The 18,571-nt window shown below is 44.1% G+C and overlaps 1 protein-coding gene across 6 annotated transcripts in view; it reads right to left on the bottom strand.

The window, feature by feature from the left end:
- LOC119170756 (solute carrier family 45 member 3) overlaps nucleotides 1-18,571 on the bottom strand; it is a 269,172-nt gene that overhangs the window by 88,909 nt on the left and 161,692 nt on the right. The window contains exon 1 of one of the 6 annotated variants that reach the window (XM_075886767.1): nucleotides 9,530-9,734. The exons of the other annotated variants lie outside the window; for them this stretch is intronic. The gene's annotated coding sequence lies outside the window, so the exon portion shown is untranslated. Of the gene's footprint in view, nucleotides 1-9,529; nucleotides 9,735-18,571 lie in introns of those variants that run through there. 6 annotated transcript variants of the gene reach the window in all.

Raw genomic sequence — 18,571 nt, forward strand, 5'->3', positions numbered from 1 at the left:
GTAGCCGAGCGATAAAAAAAAAAGAAAGAGGGAAGCTTCATTTACACACCAAGTTTTCACGGCAATAGTTTTTTAAGTGTGAATACACTTTATAAGCTACCCCAAACCATCCACCGCCGTCGGCGGCGTCCGCAGTCTTCTCTCCATCTTTAAAAGAAAGAGGGCTTGGCGGGCCACAGCGCGACGCTCTACCGAATAAGCCACGGACGCGACGCTAATATCGGTGTCGCTCCTCCGCTCTCCTCGCTCGCTGCAGCTGCGCGCGCACCCCTCTCTCTCGCGCGCCCACCTTCTCTCTCATCTCTCAGTCTCCCGTCGAGAGCGGCTCGTGCGATGGATGTCGTGGAGGCAACGCTACCATCTGGATATAAGGCGCGTTACTGACACCAATATATATATATATATATATATATATATATATATATATATATATATATATATATATATATATATATATATATATATATATACAGAGAGAGAGAGAGAGAGAGAAGACTGCGGACGCCGCCGACGGCGGTGGATGGTTTGGGGTCGCTTATAAAGTGTATTTCTCTCCACCGCACATTGCTAACTTTGGAGTGCTTTGTATAGCTATTACAGTTTAATGCATTACAGTGTAAGAAATATTTGGCCGCGAAGTCTTGCGAACACTTTGCTCATATTAAACGTATATGGTGTCCATCCTCGAACGCGCTAAGCGCTTTCGGACTTTCCGATCACACAATGATTCATCTAAAAGCTATACAAAATACTTCGGTATTACCATTGTACGGCGCTGTGGATGACAACATACGTGCCAGAATAATTGATAATGAGGGCCGAAACAAGGCATTACAGAAGTTTCATATATTCAACGATCAATAACATGAGAACACAGATTTATTTCGAGATCATTCACCTATTGCGGCAGGTGTGCTTGTGCGCAGCCATTCGTTTCTTTCTCGCATGCATGTTGAGCGTTTTGCCCCGAATAAACGATGATCCTCGTTGGTCATCGCTGACACTCGCTTTTGTGTGCGCGTGTGCGTCGTCGCTGTTTCGTTGTTCGCGTTCTGTTTGAGAATTGAACCCGCAAATGCGAGCTCGCTCGAGTATTTTGTTCTATTAATTACGTTAATTGTCAACGCATCCACAGCTAGCTGAAGGTAAAAAGATCCTGTACATCCAGTTATACAATGGGAACATCGCGAGAGCACCAGATTGCATAACCACAAGGATAGAGTCACACGTAGACGAGACAATAGAAGAAGTTTTGTTCACAGCTTTATTACTTTCTTGTTGTTTCGCCATCGTTGTTCGGCTCTTTTCGAAAGTGCTAAGTAACTTTGGGAGCGGCGAGATGAAGTCGATGATTTGATTGATATGTGGGGTTTAACGTCCCAAAACCACTATATGATTATGAGAGACGCCGTAGTGGAGGGCTCCGGAAATTTAGACCACCTGGGGTTCTTTAACGTGCACCCAAATCTGAGCACACGGGCATGAAGTCAATGTAGGAAGGAGCTAAAGAGAATCTCTCTACATGCTTCCTTCAGCCAATCGTGAATCGGCGCTTATATTTATTTATTTATTTATTTACAGATACTGCAGGCCCTACCCGGGCCCATGCAGGAGTGGGATTTAAACAATACATTCAAGCAATAACTAGTAAGACACTGGAGTACAGGGCATAAATGAAAGAATACATAACTATCAAGTACAGAAAAAGTCAAATATATTTTCTCGCTGTTCAACAGAACTGCGCACAACTAAGAATATTTTCAACATTTGTAGCCGGATGAATTGCACTCAAATGACACTATTTTCAGCATACATCACTTATATGGTGAAATTAATCTATATGGTGAAATTATGTACAGTGGGTACGCGTCTAGAAAAGCGATGGTGTCGGAGAAGAGAGCCAACCTGAGGCTCACGCTATTTCTCACTGCATTCATACGCATTAGACGCATTATATGCAATGCATTGATACGCTATAGATCCCTAAACGGTCGCAACAGTTTTGTGACCAGTTATATTATTGCGAAGTAAATTGCATGGTGCCTCGATTCGCACTTTTGCCAGCTACGGCAACGTCCCGTTCAGTATACGAAGTATAAATTGATACCATCGATCACAGCGTACGTCACAAGTTATTTTCCCGAATGAAAGCGTACGAGGGGTCTTGATCGTCATGGTTCAAGCATATTCCCCTTAGACCAAGCAATGGGAAGTTTGTTCTCTGTATTAAACAATGAAATACTGCGCGCAACAGCTTTGAAAGCACTTATCTCCTCCTTGAAAGCACTTTTAGCGGCTATACTGGGACTCGCAGATACGCATAGCAAATATAACCAGAGTCACTGGGTTTCACTCCTTTCCAAAGAGTGTTGGAAATGACGAGATTGCGCATAAGCAACCTTGACGACAACCATCTAGGAAGTGGCTAATTTCGATACGAGTTCTTGCATGTGGTAATGCGTAAGTGAGCAATAATTTATGCCTGTAAGAACAGCAAAAAAATTGAAATACTACTAAGGCAAACAAAAAAATGCACTCATGGACTAGAGAAAAGAATACGAATAATCGATCGGGTTCATTTTAGAACTCATTATATACTCCACTCTTTCACAAACATAACATATCAATGTTTTAAAACGTCATAAACAAAAAGAATATCGATGATCATATGTGATAACTTAAAATTTAACGCGCCCGGATTTCACGATGCATTTTCTTGAAGACATAATACATACAGCTTAAGACGCATAACATATTGCAGCAAAAAAAATACGAACTACGGTGCACAAAGGCTACAGTATCTGATCCTCGAACCATAGAATGCACATCCCGCAATCACTACCATATTTAAAGAGAGCCGCTCAGTAATTGCGCTTGAAAAAAAATGCACACATATCTGGTAACGCTTCCAAAGTAATTTTCCTCCGCCTGTGAAATCACACAGGTTTATGTTAAAAATTGACGTGTATGAATATATGTAAAACTTTGGTCAGTTGTCATGGCACGGTTCTTATTTAAGTAGTCTGGGTATTTCTACACATTGCTCGTGTTTGTCTTCAAATAAAAAAAAAACATTACACTACACCTTTACTGTACAGTAATGTCTTACAGACAGGTCTCGAAGCATCGGTGTTTTTCTAATGATGTTTTATGAATTGTTACGGAAAGTGTTAAACTATCACTACTCCTTTGTTTATTAGTGCTTTAACGTATGTACATTATTGCTACTTGTATGCCTTATGAACTGGGCTGGGTGACGGCTCCTTGTCAGGCGTTAATTCGCCTTTTTACCTACTCTGTCCCTTACATAATAATATGCACTCTAAGTCATTTATGATTGATTGATTCAATAAATTTTAGGCTTTAATGGAAAAAATATTTGGTATCGCATACCTTACGTTTAAAAAAAGGCACTCTATAGGGTTCTATTGGTCAACAGATTAGACAACATGCTGTGGCCAAGTAACATGAAATACTGAAAAACTCGATGTTACTTTTCACCCTTCCGTTGAAGAAGTATTTCCGAAAGTTTAAAAATACAATAGATATTTCTGAAAGTACGAGAATATTCTCTGAAAATACATGAAGTATTTCTGAAAGTTCAGAAAAAAATGGCGGATACCACGTACTGTAAGAATTGATGATATGCGAAGCACGAATGACGACGGTTGATATGTCACTATAAAATTAACATAAAGTTACGACGCGGATGCAAATATGCCGTACATGATTTCAATATCATGATTATCATGTTTGCACATTTGTAAGTTTTATGCATCTTCCGCTTCAGCCAATGTCAGTTTTAGCGCATGCACCTTGGATTGGTCAAAGCGGAAGATGCATCAACGTTCGTCTACGGGAACACGAGCGCTCATTATTAGAGTGAAAACCGTACTTCCTCACCACGCATTGTCACAAATGCAGCTGTGTACTCTTCTTCAATGACACAATGATACTGTGGTATCATAAAAATCAGTTAGAAAAAGAAGTAATTGAAGCCTTCCACATCCGAAAGAAAAACGATAAGTGTGTCAGCATGCGGTCAATTGCGCTGAGCGACGCAGATTTTGACTGTCTTTTCAGAACCTGCAGAAGATGATACTGATGAATATTTTTTCTCTTGCTTGCGGTGGTGTTCGGATGTATTGCTGTCAGGTTTTTTTTTTTTTGCATTTCCTGTTAAGCTGCAGTTCACCTATATATCGGCTGTTCTTTCCCAAATAAATGTTAGTTGCGAGCCAGCACCTGTCTGTATCCTTTTGCTTCATTGTGGTCTCGTGTGCGCTGTTCAATCAAGATAATAAGGTATGGCATGGAGAAAATCGAACATGCGGTATAAAGCGGGAAAAGCCTGAAAGCTGCGAAGGCAAGCTTGTGCATAGGCATAAATCGGAAGTATGCATTAAAGGACAAAGAAAGCAATGCCACAACTAATACGGACACGATAGTTAAAGGGTCAAGAAACTTCTAATGAGAGCTGTACAGACACCAAAACAACGAGAACGATACACAATATTAGCCCAGAGGAATTTGATATTCCCCCATTAACCACCGGCGAAGTATTGAGAGCTATAGAAGGAATGCAACGAGGCAAAATCGCTGGTGAGGATAACGTAACAACGAAGCTGCTGAAAGATGGCGGAAAGATAGTGTTATAAAAAGTGGCCACCTTATATACGAAGTGTCCCTTCACTAGAAGAGTATCACAATCTTGGGAAAACGCCAGAATCATCTTAATCCATGAGAAAGGAGACGTCAAGGACTTGAAAATTACAGGCCGATTGGCTTATTGTCCGTTCAGTACAAGCTATATACAATATAATAGCTAATAAAATTAAGGCTACATTAGAATTCAACCAAAACACCGCGCAGGATTTAGTACAGGCTCCTCCACAATAAACCATATTCGTACTATCGATCAGGTAATATAGAAATGCACGGAATACAACGAACACCAATACATAGCCTCACAGACTATGAGAAGGCGTTTGACTCAGTCGAGAGATCAGCAGTAATGCAGGCGCTACGGAATCAGGGCATCGAAGAACCCTACCCAAACATACTGGAAAAAATCTGCAGCGAATCAGCCACCCTAATCCTTCACTAGGAAAGCGACAAAGTTCCAGTAAACAAGGGTGTAAGGCAAGGAAACACGTTCCCTCTAATTCCATTCACCGCGTGTTTACAGGAAGTTTTCTTGTCCCTAAATTGGAAAGTGTTGGCAATAAGAGTTAATCGACAGTAGTTTAGTAACCTGTGAATAACAGATGAGAACTCGGTGGACAAATTACAGCTCATGAGTACAGCACTGGACACGGAAAGCAGAAAATTGGGCCCGAAAATTATTATGCACAAAACTAAAGTATTCTACAACAGTCTCACCAGAAAATAACGCTTTATGATAAGTGGAGAGTCGATTTATAGGTGGGGTTTAACGTCCAAAAACCACCATATGATTATGAGAGACGCCGTAGCGGAGGGCTCCAGAAATTTCGACCATCAGGAGTTCTTTAACGTGCACCCAAATGTAAGCACACGGACCTAAAGCATTTTCGCCTCCACCGAAAATGCAGCCGCCACAGCCGGGATTCGATCCTGCGACCTGCGGGTCAGCAGCCGAGTACCTTAGCCATTAGACCATCGCGACGGGGCAAAAGTAGAGGACCATAGGGAGTGGTAAAAGAATACGTCTACTTAGGACAGGTAGTAACTGTGGAGCCGAACTAAGAGAGTGTAGTAACCTAAAAGAATAGTGATAGAGAGGATCACGTTCGGCAAGCATTCTCAAGTCATAATTGGTAATCTGCCACTACACCTGAAGAGAAAGGCATATAGCAGAGGCATCTTGCCGGTACTTAACTTTGGAGCAGAAACCTGGAGGCTTACAAGGAGGGTGCAGGTTAAATTGAGGACGACGCAGCGAGACAGGGAAAGGAAAATGATAGGTGCAACCTAAGAGACGACAAAAAGAGAACAGAGTGGGTCAGGGAACAAACTGACGTAGAAGGATATCATAGTTTAAATCAAGAAGAAGAAATGGACATGGGCCGGGCAAGTATATAGCTCGTATTGGCAGGATAACCGCTGGTCATTAGGGATAACTTACTGGATTTCCAGAAAATGGAAACGCACAAAGCGGAAACAAAAAGTCACGTAGGTCGATCAAATTTAAAAGTTTGCACGAATAAAGTGGAAGCACAAAGTACAAGATCGGTTTGATCAGCAAATTATGGGAGACGCCCGCGCAGTCAGGCTGCTGCTGATGACGATTATGATGATGATGATGATTGATCGTGCCCCGTGCACATTGCCTTGTCAACTGCTAGCCTGTTTTTCTTCTCAGTGCACGCCACAACCATGCCGCAAAGAAACCAAGATTCAGCGCACAGCGTTGCTTGTTTCAAGCTATCCTAAAATACCTTCAGCAAGCACAGCTGTGCTGTGCTCACAACGCCACAACTGCTTTTGCCAATCAGCGAAGGGCCTCACTACGTGTCCTTAAACGCATGCATATACACAGCTGTTCACTTTGTTGATGCTTTTGCTAATGAGTAAGATTAAATATGCTTGACTACTTTGTAAAAGTGGCACTTTGAAACATCCACTTGCTGCACAATTGAGATGTCTTGACAGCTGGCGCTATTCTGCGCGTCTGCAGCCTATTATTACACGCGATAAGGAGAGCACTTCTCCTACATGATTCAGTGTTCCTTTTTCCAGAAAACTGCCAAAAGTTATAGTAATTCTGTGGTAGAAAACTTGATACCACGCAAACAATCCTGAATCAATTTTATCTCTGCCACGAATCATTTTATTTATTTTACTTGCACCATTTTACCACAGTACCAGAATCTTGGAAGAATGCTCACGTCATCCTAATACATGACAAAGGAGATGACAAGGACTTGAAGAATTACACGCTAATCAGCTTGCTCTTTATAGTATTACAAGCTATTTACAAAACTAATTGCTAACAGAGTAAAGAAACCATTAAAATTTAATCAAGCAAACGAACAAGCAGGATTTCGAACAGGCTTCTCAACAATCGACCACATTCATACTGTCAATCAGGTAATAGATAAATGCTCAGAATATAACCAACCACTATACATAGCCTTCATAGATTACGAGAAGGCGTTTGATTCAGTAGAAATATCAGCAGTCATGGAGACACTGCGGAATCAGGGCATCGATGAAGCATATGTGAACATCCTGGAATAAATCTACAGGGGATCATCTGCTACTATAGTGCTTCATAAAAAAGCAACAGAATACCAATAAAGAAGGGTGTAAGGCAGGGGGATACATTCTCCCCAATGCTATTTGCCAAGTGCTGACAGGATGTTTTCAGAGTCCTAGAATGGGAACAGTTAGGCATAAAAGTTAATGGAGAGCACCTTAGTAACCTGCGCTCCACCGATGACATTGCATTGCTGAGTAACTCAGGGAACAAATTGCAACTCATAATTAGAGAGTTAGACAAGGAGAGCAGTAAAGTAGGTCTTAAAATTAATCTATACAGGAAACGAAAGTGACGTACAACGACTTCGGAAGAGAACAGCGCTTGGAGATAGGTAGCAGTGCACTTGCAGTTGTAAAATACTCTGTCTACTTAGGACTAGTAATAACCACGGAGCCGAACCACGAGACTGAAGTAACTAGAAGAAGAAGAATACGGTGGAGCATATTTGACAAGCACTTTCAAATCATGACAGGTAGACTACCACTATCCATTAAGAGGAAGGTATATAACAGCTGCATCTTGCCAGTACTTAGCTACGGAGCAAAAACCTGGAGACTTACAGACAGGGTTCACCTTAAATTGAGGACGATGCAGCGAGCAATGGAAAGAAAAATGGTAGGTGTAACCTCAAGAGAGAAGAAGAGAGCAGAGTGGGTTAGGGAACAAACCGGGCCTAAGGATATCATAGTTGAAATCAAGAAGAGGAAATGGACATGGGCCGGGCATGTAGCACGTAGACAGGATAACCGCTGGTCATTAGGAGTAACTAACTGGATTCCTGGAGAAGGCAAGCGGGTTAAGGGGAGACAGAAGGTTAGGTGGGCAGATAAGATTAAGAAGTTTGCGGCTATAAATTGGCAGCAGCAAGCACAGGACTGAGTTGACTGGCGGAACATGGGAGAGGCCTTTGTCGTGCAGTGGACGTAGTCAGGATGATGAAGAAGAAGAAGAAGAAGAAGATGAAGATTGTGATGATGATGATGATGATGATGATGATGATGATGATGATGATGATGATGATGATGCAAAGAGGTTAACAGGACGAACGTCCAGTTTGGTATCCCGTGGAAGAGGGGCGAAAGGAGGCTACTGAATAAAAGTTTCTGAACCTTAGCACGCTAAGTCGACGGTTTTCTAAGAACACAACAACGTAGTTCTCTTTCATGAGTAAAATATTATATAGGCCGTATAGGAGACAACTTTCAAATCTTTACCCTCAAGTGGCGTCACCACTTTTTTTCCCGCTGTCAAACGTATCCTCACCCCAAGAGAGGAAGTAATTTTATTACAAAACAACAATCATGCAATACGCAAAAAATTGTTGTTCTCTTCATTGCGCTTTACAAAAAGGTAATTTAGACATGCGAACACTAGCTCTCTAAATTTGTCACGTACTATAACTAAATCTTTGCAACGAGAGTTATCTTCAGCCAAGAAGCTTCCAACTGCGAGGCAGGAATACGGCCACTTTTTATTTTACGTGAAGAGACAGAGTAACACACGCCACGCCGCTCTTGTAATGGCGCAGTGGCTAAGCGTAACAAGTTCTTTACCACGCGGGATTGTTGTCGCAACAACTGATACGGCACGCACAAGCGAGAACGACATAACGAGCCTGGAGCTAGCTGTCACATAACAAGCCTTGCGCCGACTGACTGTGCTGAGGCTGTAATGATGGTGAGGTATACGTGCCATATTCTTCTTCTTAGAAAATGAAGGGATCCTCAGCTGTAGATTGACTTGTTTTAGTCACCGTTTATGTTGTGAGTGGCTTAACAGAGCGGCTAATGAACGTCGACACGTTTTTACATGCGTAACGTCAGGAAATGACACACAGGACGCTCCCACTTCACATTTAGATTGTCGCGCAGTACAAATGCAAGAAATACAATAAAAACAGAGCAAAAAAACATTCACAGAACTCGGAACACACCTTGGTGTACGACTTTAGTGGTACTCCGATATCATTATATCACTAAAGTTAGCGAAAGTACATATGGACACGTATGCTCAAATAGTTAGTCACTTCATGTTCAAATAAAAGTCACTTCATGTTGCACTAACGCTGCAACAATGAATCCAATGACGTCATAGCAGGGCAATCAGTAAACCTCATGCAGAACTGCCGAGTAATTCATTGAGCTGGTCTTGTTCATAGGAACACAATTTCACATACGCAATTGCGTCAGATTTGTCAGTGAAAACGGAACTGCAGGGTCAGTGCTCATAGAATAAACGCGAACGAACCATAATGGTTTCGCAACACACACGCAACGCGACGCTTACCTTCTTTGTTAGGGTCAGTGACTTTCATTTGTTCTGCGGCAACGCGCCAACAGGCAAGACCGAACGAATGTCAGCTGACAGTTGACATCACCACCGGGCCTCCGAAAATGGCACCAGAGGAGACCATTGTACGTCGGAGACCCCACACGTCGGACCAGTTAGTCTCACTCGCACACACACGCGAGCAACTGTTACGAGACCGCGTGGCGCGGTGACGCGAGCGGCATTCAAATGAGCAGCGCACGACGCAGAAGTAGCCAAGCCACGGCTGAAGCGAAGGGCTGCACAAGAAAACGAGCGATGTCGCAGACGCGGCCACAAGAAAGAGAGTCGCGAGCCGACTTCTTTTGAATCGCGGTTGCCGTGCGAAGTAAGAAAGGCGGCGCAGAAGCAGGCTCGCGCGCGTTGTTGGCGGCGCCGCGCACACAAGCGAACGGCACCAGCTGCTCGCGTTGGAAAATTATTTTTCCATGCGGACGGTCGTCTTTCATTCGCGTCTCTTCCCAGCCTCCGAAGCAGAAGGAGTAGCAGAGAAAACTGGGGTCGTTTCGAAGATGCACCGACTTAAAGATTACAGAACAAATGAAAAATGCGCCACTTGTTTGTGGTCACGTGACAGTCTAAAGCTCACCGCATGATTCACTTTTGGGCTTAGAGACCGTATAAATAGGAAATGTATACCGAGTGCTACCTAAATCTTGTTAGTTAACACGTCAGGAAAACTGATAGAAATACGAGCGCCAATAGGGCAATCAGAATGAAAATGACGAACGAGTGAAAAAGCCCAGGGCATACGCACTTCGTCTCTAAACAGAGCGATCGCGCTATAGTAATACTTTATGGAACTCAGCTTTACGCACTCACTTCTGATATCACCAGGCAATCGTAATGTGAAACAAAAGTTCTTTCCGCTCTGATACCAACAAACATTACCACATGAGGTAATGAAATAGGCTCCATTCACAATCTTCTGTATTTTAACGCGGAATATATATACATTTAGAGGTCACTCCGTATTACAGCTTTTGGAAAGAGCCATCAAAGCAGGATGCGTGCCCACCACCGGAGGAGTAATTAATAGGACCGGTGCTTCCGATCTACTCCTCCATGAATGCCATCTCGGATGAAAATCACATATACTACTGCCACAACTACTGCTCTGATAAAAGCGCTTGCAACCAATTTCTGCCAATTTCCGCGCCCTGTGATCGGAGAAGTAGGTATGGCGCAAAAACGAGGGGAACGAGCAGATGGTCAGACGAGTCTATACGGTAAGATATTCGAGCACGCTACTGTAATCGGATATTTCAATTGTGAAGTATTATCCGCTTCGAAGTCTCGCATTTGCGTTAAGCACGACGCCACGTGATTCGGCAAGTAGAATATCTGCCGCAGGAGCCGAATTATTGAGACTGGAACGTGCCCCCCAGCGTGCACACAGTGCGGAGGTGAGCGCACTCGAACAAACACAGTTCCGCACGCTGCCCGGCGCCGCTTAGTCCAACGTGAACCCTTCACACCGGCTACACGCGTATGACCGCAATAGGCCGCGATTCCGCGCGTGGGCGCAGCTTCAATCACGCCGAGACCTTCGACGCCCAAAAGTCAGCTTTCACCTCGCCCCTCCTCACCTTGCCAAAACTCGGGCCCAACACGATAAGCTCCCTCTCCACAGCAGGATCCGTCCGTATGATCTACGGGCGTCCCGGCTGCGTAATGCCGGCAAAGCGGGAGCGCTGAGCACGTCAGAAGAAGTAATACGCCACGCGGCGGCGGAACCAGAACCGGTCGTCGCCTGGAGGGACTTGAAGCATAAAAAGCACTAAATGTGGTGCATGCGACTCGATAGGGAGAGCGACGCATATATATGAGAGTGCCACGCGCGCGTTTGCGATCCATTAGTGCTTGTCGCCGGTCGAGTTAGAGCAGCTGCTACTGTGCCGTGGACGCTGACATCCCACGATAAAGAAGAGCGTGGGACAAGCTATGCGAGCGCGGTCACCGCGTATTCACCGCCGGGAGATCATGCAAGACTGTTCAGGCGGTGGACAGTCTCTATGTCCGCCGCAGGGGCTCGGCTGCTGACACCAAGGTCGTCGGCTCGACCTCGGCCGCGGGTGTCGCATTTTGATGAAGGTGATATTCCATGAGTTCGTGTGCTGTGCGCAGATGGTCTATAGTTTCTGGAGCGCTGCGCATAAGGCGCGCCCTGTAACTTTATGGGGGTTTTTGCATGGAAACGCCCGCTATTTAAATAATAATGCTCCTAATAATAATATTTATTATTATTATTATTATTATTATTATTATTATTATTATTATTATTATTATTATTATTATTATTATTATTATTATTATTATTATTGGCCACCAGAACTTAACACGTCTGCGGTTTTGTAAATTCACCACGCTGTGCCAAAACGTTTTCGTTATCAGCTCACCTCATCCGCTTTTGGTCTTTCGTTCACCTTTCAGACTGCACTTAGTCGCATTCCGTAGTATGAAGTGAGGGTCAGCTGTCATCACTCACTGTTTGCTTGGTCGCTTTCGTAATTGCGCCAAAAAAAAAAAAACGGAATCAACCCAAAGAAAGCATATTCGGGAGCAACAAATTCCGGAATGACACAAACACATGGGTCATTTGCGCGCTTGAATGCTTAGTTTCGTACTAAGCATCTAAGATTTTTGCTTCAGTGAATTGGCGAAAATAAAGATAATAATGAATGAATGAATGAATGAATGAATGAATGAGTTAATTAATGAACGAACGAACGAACAGACAGCACAATTATACATTGTGGTTAAAAAGAAACGATTGCAGTGTTGCCACTGGAAGGTTTACATATTTTTCTATTTTTTTTTTCAAAGAGACGCGTCGCAACGTGTGAGGTAAAGAAAACAGAACGTCTTTTACAAGCATTTCTTGCCGTGCAGCTCACGTGTTGCCACAGAGAGGGACGCCTTGCGAGCCTGCAGTTATACACAGACGACGAAGGCGTTACTCCAAAATTACGTCATAAAATTCAAACGCGTTCTGCTCAGCTGTACTTGCTGTCACGCGGAAGCACACGTGAATTCCATCACACACATACGTAAACGCGAGAGAGATAACGAGCATAAATAATCGAGAGTGGTGTGCAAATTCTGCCAAACACACGACAGCTCCACGAGACAGCTTTAGCGCAATCGCCTCCGTACCGCAGCGAATGGTCCCGATGTTTTTTGCCGTTCATCGTAAAAAAATATAGCGAGCAAGGGTATGCACAATGTGGCCTCAACAGAGAAATGGTGAGAACTCTTCCAGTTGTGGGCGCTAGTAAGGCAACATGAAAGTAACAAGGGAGTGTAGAAGCCTTACAAAACTGGACATGGAGTATTTAAAAACGTCCAACCAACGTGTGTGTGTGTGTGTGTGTGTGTGTGTGTGTGTGTGTGTGTGTGTGTGTGTGTGTGTGTGTGTGTGTGTGTGTGTGTGTGTGTGTGTGTGTGCGCGTGTGTGTGTGTGTGTGTGTGTGTGTGTGTGTGTGTGCGTGCGTGTGTGTGCGTGTGTGTGCGTGTGTGCGTGTGTGTGTGTGTGCGTGCGTGCGTGCGTGCGTGTGTGCGTGTGAGAGAGAGAGAGAGAAAGAGAGATACAAAACATTAATAAGAACGCACTTAGCTGTTGAACAGCGCAATAGGGGTCGGATTTCGCTATCGCGTTCAGCTCTTAAAGGCGTCCTTCAACTTTTATTTGAACATATCATCAAAAAGCTTTTTTCTACTTTCGTCTAAATAAATTTTATATAAGGAATGGTGAAACAAAACTTTCCTGCTTTTGTTGAAAGAAACTTCTTCTAAAGAATATTAAATCAATAATTATTAATCACTCAGGTTTAACATCCCAAAAGCACAATTTCATAATAAGAGACGCCGAAGTGGAGGGCTCCCAAAATTTCGACCACGTGAGGTTTTTTTTTTTTAACTTGCACCTAAATCTAAACACACGGGCCTCAAGCATTCTCGCCTACATCGCAACCACGGCCACCGCAACCGAAATTCGCTCCCGCGACCTGCGAGTCAGCAGTCGAGTGACTTACCACTAGACCAACGTTGCGTAATATTGAAATAATGGTTCCCTACTTTTGTATAAAAAACTCTCTCTAAAAAACAAAATTAAAGTAATGTTTGCCCGCTTTCTTTCATAGAACGGTCTCGAAAGAAGCCAGCAAGAACATTTGCCTGAAAAGTCAGAGTACCTTTGACTAGCTACCAATTGTGCAACCCTGAGCGAGATCGGAAATTTGTCGTCTCTCAAGCTGACATGAACATTCTAAAGTTTGCTTGCTCCCATCCACACCCTGCCTAGTCATGGGTAAGCAACCACTCCGCGCTTTCCTTCACGACTCTTGTGATGTTGACAGCAATGGTGGTTCAGAAACCATTTACCCCTCCCCTTGGAGCACGGTAGCACACCGCATGCTACAATTCAGCTTGGCCTCCGTGCCTTTCTCTGAATTCATTCTCTCTCTTTCTCTACGCGATATTTAGGCAGAGCACCTCAGTGAGGGTGAAGGAATTGATGAGAGCACGGAGCATGCCGCAGGACAGCCCCTTTCCGGCCAAATGCCTTCCGTCAACGCTTTATTCTGTCATGAAACTAGGAAAGCAAAAAAGATGATTATTTTTGTGCGTGTGCTCTCTTGCGAACTTGTTAACGTGACTGATTCTTTCGCAGAGGCAGGCTACGGCCACTAACGAGCCAGGAACGAGCCAGCCAGCGGTGGCAACCGTTTTATACTGAGGCCTGTCGGTTACTTTCATAACAGCCATTCCCGCGATACAATGTGTTCGTTAGCTAAATTCCTCAGGAGTAAGATTGGCGCCACCGTAGTGTCACGAAAAAAATGATATATGGCTTTGAGACTGAGTAAGCACGTGTTAGAAGAAATGAGCATAATATATCGCGTTGACAACGTGTCAGCACGTGTTCGAAGAAGAAAGTACAACATGCATCTTCGTTCATCACACCGAAAATCACAAAATCGTCCAATTACGAGCACAATACTTCGGTGACGTATGTACCAAAGGGGGGAACTGTCCGAGGGGCTCGTTTTTTTTTTATTGTACACTTCTAGTGAAACCGAGACACATTTAAGTCAAAGATAAGTACGGAATGCGTCATTTCGGCATTATTACCTGTAATGTAATTCTAACTTCAAGGAACGGTGAAGACAAATAGTGAATTGGGTTAGACTGATGTATTGTATTCCTGAAGCTCCAAGAATAAGCGGCTAAAATAATGTCACTGATTTCATTGCCACGGTTTTACAAAAACAGGGTACAATCAAGTTATAGTTTCGTTTTTAAATTTTGCGCCCTAATCTCCATGCGTGACGCACTGATTTCCAAGTACGGCGAACGCATTTCGGTGCCTTTGGCTCTACAGAATTTCCTGAAACTTGGTAAGTCTCTTGCCTCAGAGGACAAACAACTTCATTTTTACCGATAGAGAGATATGTATGCCCTAGTAGGTTTCATGAAAATACGTGACATCAGGGTGAATGATGCGGGGTACTAAATATGCCCCCCCCCCCCTTGCTTTTCTGAGGGGGGAGTGGGAGGACTTTTTTTTTTGCTTACTAAAGATACTGCCAGCGGAAGTAAGGTGTTTTCAGCATGGTGATAGAGTAGTTTACTAAGACAAAAAAAAATGTCTAGCTCTTTATTGTCCTTTTTCAATTGAAAAAAAAATCGACAAGAAATCTTCGCATCGAAGGAAATCGGTGATTTTTGTCTTCCATTTTATGTAGAACTATCAATATAAGTGAGGATAATTAAATGATGTATAGCTAAGAAACCCGCAAATATCTGGTGGTTTCATTAGATGTCATTCACGTATGGTCACATGACGTCTTCTTCGGTCCATGTGAAAAGATCACTGCAATTTATTGCGGCACACAAGAATACAAAGCAGTTAGCTATTGCCTTTACGTCAGATGTATAGTAACGGTTCACAACCGTTGTTTTCACGCTCAAAATCTATTAATCGACTGTTTTTTACAGCCCAGCTTCCAAAGAAAAAAACATGACTTCGTGAGCAATAGAAAATTACTGTGAAGAGAACATGACCTTTAGTAACAATGGAAATACAACAATGAAAGTAAACGGAGACATCTTTGTCGCGCGCGCTGCCAAAGGGAATGCGTTGAAAAGCGGAGACCTTGTTTCGCTTGAGCTCCGCACGGGGGTGTGCCCTTATGTAATTAGCTACGTCTCCCAAGGCACCCGACACGCAAGCAGAGCGACAAAATTTATATGAGGGTGCGGTAAGGCAGCCGTCTTTGCACGGCACCTACGCGACAGCAGTCATGAAGGGCCCTCCTTCTGATCGTGCGTATTTGGACAAGCGCAACTTGTATGTAGATCGTGGAGTCACGGCAGGAGTTAAGTGCTTCTCCGAACAGGTTCATTCGTACCGGGAGCTTCTAAATTAGGAAGTCTGATTGGAGCAGTTGTGTACGTTACGTTGTATGTGGTCGACCAAGCTGTTGCTCAAGAATGAACAATCCTTTCTCTCACGGGTTGCGAAAAAGCGTGCGCTGTATACCGGCACCCAGGTGATTCGAACTGCACTCATGATGCTCACCTCGCATCGCACGCTTTCCAAGGCTTTGCGTGAAAATTTGTTCAACGACTTGTCCGTTGAAGGGACACTAAAGAGCAAAACAAATTTTGGCGTATTAGTGAAGAACAACTTCATGATCCCGAAAACACCACTCTTACAGCGATATAACACTGCATAATCCAGGAAACACGAGAAAAAAAAGTGTGTGTGTGGGGGGGGGGGGGAGGGGGAAGACGCCACCTGCAAGTTGCCGACACAAACGCCGTGACGTCACAGATTGTGACGGCGTCTACTGCGCCATACCTAGTTCTTAATGGGTGAAAATGAAGTACAATAATGTGCGGGTGCCAGGCACTTAGCATATCAACTTTCCGAAAAATTCATCGAGTCAATGTGACGAAAACCCGAAAAATACATCTTTAAATTCCTGACGTCATGCGCGTAGATAGATTTTGTGGCGAAATTTAAACATGAAATTTGAACCTTGATTTACTCAGCTAATAATGAACTTATCACGGTGAAACATGTGGCATTAGCGTTCTCAGAGTGAAGTTTGATTGATTTGTGGGGTTTGACGTCCCAAAACCACCATATGATTATGAGAGACTATGATTATGAGAGACGCCGTAGGGGAGGACTCCGGAAATTTCGACCACCTGGGGTTCTTTAACGTGCACCCAAATCTGAGCACACGGGCCTACGACATTTCCGCCTCCATCGGAAATGCAGCCGCCGCAGCCGGGATTCGAACCCGCGACCTGCGGGTCAGCAGCCGAGTATCTTAGCCACTAGACCACCGCGGCGGGGCCAGAGTGAAGTTTTGCAATCTGAACAAAGACATTGTTTTTTTTTAGTGTCCCCTAAAACTGTCACGAAAATCATGCGCGCACGCAACGATGTAGCTATTTCTTTTTTTACATGGCCTACATGGACATCAGCGAGCTAAAAATGACAAATGCGCGTCACGGTGCTCCATTTCCTGTTTTGTTGAGCGCTTCTGTCTTGTAACATGCACAGTACATGTGGACCCAACGTCTCAATATAGGCTGTGATAGCGTCCGCAAACTTTGATCATTGTGCATTGTGCGCCCCCCTCCCCCTCTTTGCCGTCTCTGTAGTATATATAAATAAAGAAGTCAACCGCGGGTATCATAGGGCTAACGACGCTCTTGTAATGTGTATAATTTAGCACCTGTTGAAAATCCGAAAACCTCATTCGTCGAAAACCTGCGACGAAATGTGGCACAGCATATTCGCTCGCGATTTTAGTGGCGCACTTGACGTACATCCAAAGTGCATGAAGTGAACTACGTTTCCACGCGGGCATTCTAGGCATAAGAAAGCAGGTGGTAGGTTCAAACAATTGCGTAGTCAACTTTGAAAACCATAGACGTACCTCAGCACATTGGTACTGCTATCTGGTCTGCAGAACATATGTTAATTGTCACTAGTAATTAGTGAGACACCAAAGGAGACATCCTAAAGCACGCGTTTTGGTTATGTAGAGTGCGTAAAACGATGGCAACGTACTCGCGACATAAAAATCGGTGAATAATAAATTCCTAACATAAGAGCTATACCCACTTTTTCGAGATGAAACCATGCAAGTTCGCATGAATATGGCAAATTTAGGCGGGCATATGACTTTAGGAAGACTGCGGAAATAGCGTGGCCATAGCATGCACAGAACCAGGTCAATTGGCGGAACATAAGAAATGCATGCATTCGCTCCGCTGCCACGTGTGCTTAGTCAGGCGCACGACGACATAAACAGAAAATAAGCAGAAAGCCTAAAACCTGCGACGTTCACAGTGTAATCCTTCGAAGGGATCGATGGCTCTTTCCGACGCAACGCATGCACACGCCATAATGACCATTAGATAAATAATTGCTCTTTGCCGTCAATCTTCAAGCCATGAGCGGGAGTGAACCTCGGTGGACTCTGAAGCGAGATAGTTGACGTCTCACGTAAACGCGCGTAACGCAAGAAGTGCACGACGTGTAAATAAAGTTGTTTCTAAATAAAGTCGTTTCTTTATCCCTCTCTCTCTCCACAGGGTGTAACTGGTAAGTCCACGTCAGTGAAGTGCGGAGGCTGCAGTTGGCAGTGACACAGCGCACGACGAGACTAAGATGACAGGTGCCTTTTCGTCTGATGACGTCATTACAACAGGCGATTGGAAACAGTGCAGGCGATACGCGCACACTCCAAACAATGTCTCGATTGAAGTCCGTGACGCAGTGCTGCGTGAGGGGGCTTCAGTTGCGCACGAAGAAGTGAGCCGTGCTTGTTGCTAACAGTGGGGGTCAACGTGAGGGAAGAGGCTACGCGCTTGGCAGCGGAGAAACCACTCGTGAGTCGCAGCAGGGACAAACGGTGTCACGCATGATAAACCTTTAAAGCCCCCCCCCCCTTTTTTTTTTTTGAAGAACTTAGA

The sequence above is a fragment of the Rhipicephalus microplus genome, chromosome 2 (assembly GCF_043290135.1).
Source record: "Rhipicephalus microplus isolate Deutch F79 chromosome 2, USDA_Rmic, whole genome shotgun sequence".
NCBI lineage: Eukaryota > Metazoa > Arthropoda > Arachnida > Ixodida > Ixodidae > Rhipicephalus > Rhipicephalus microplus.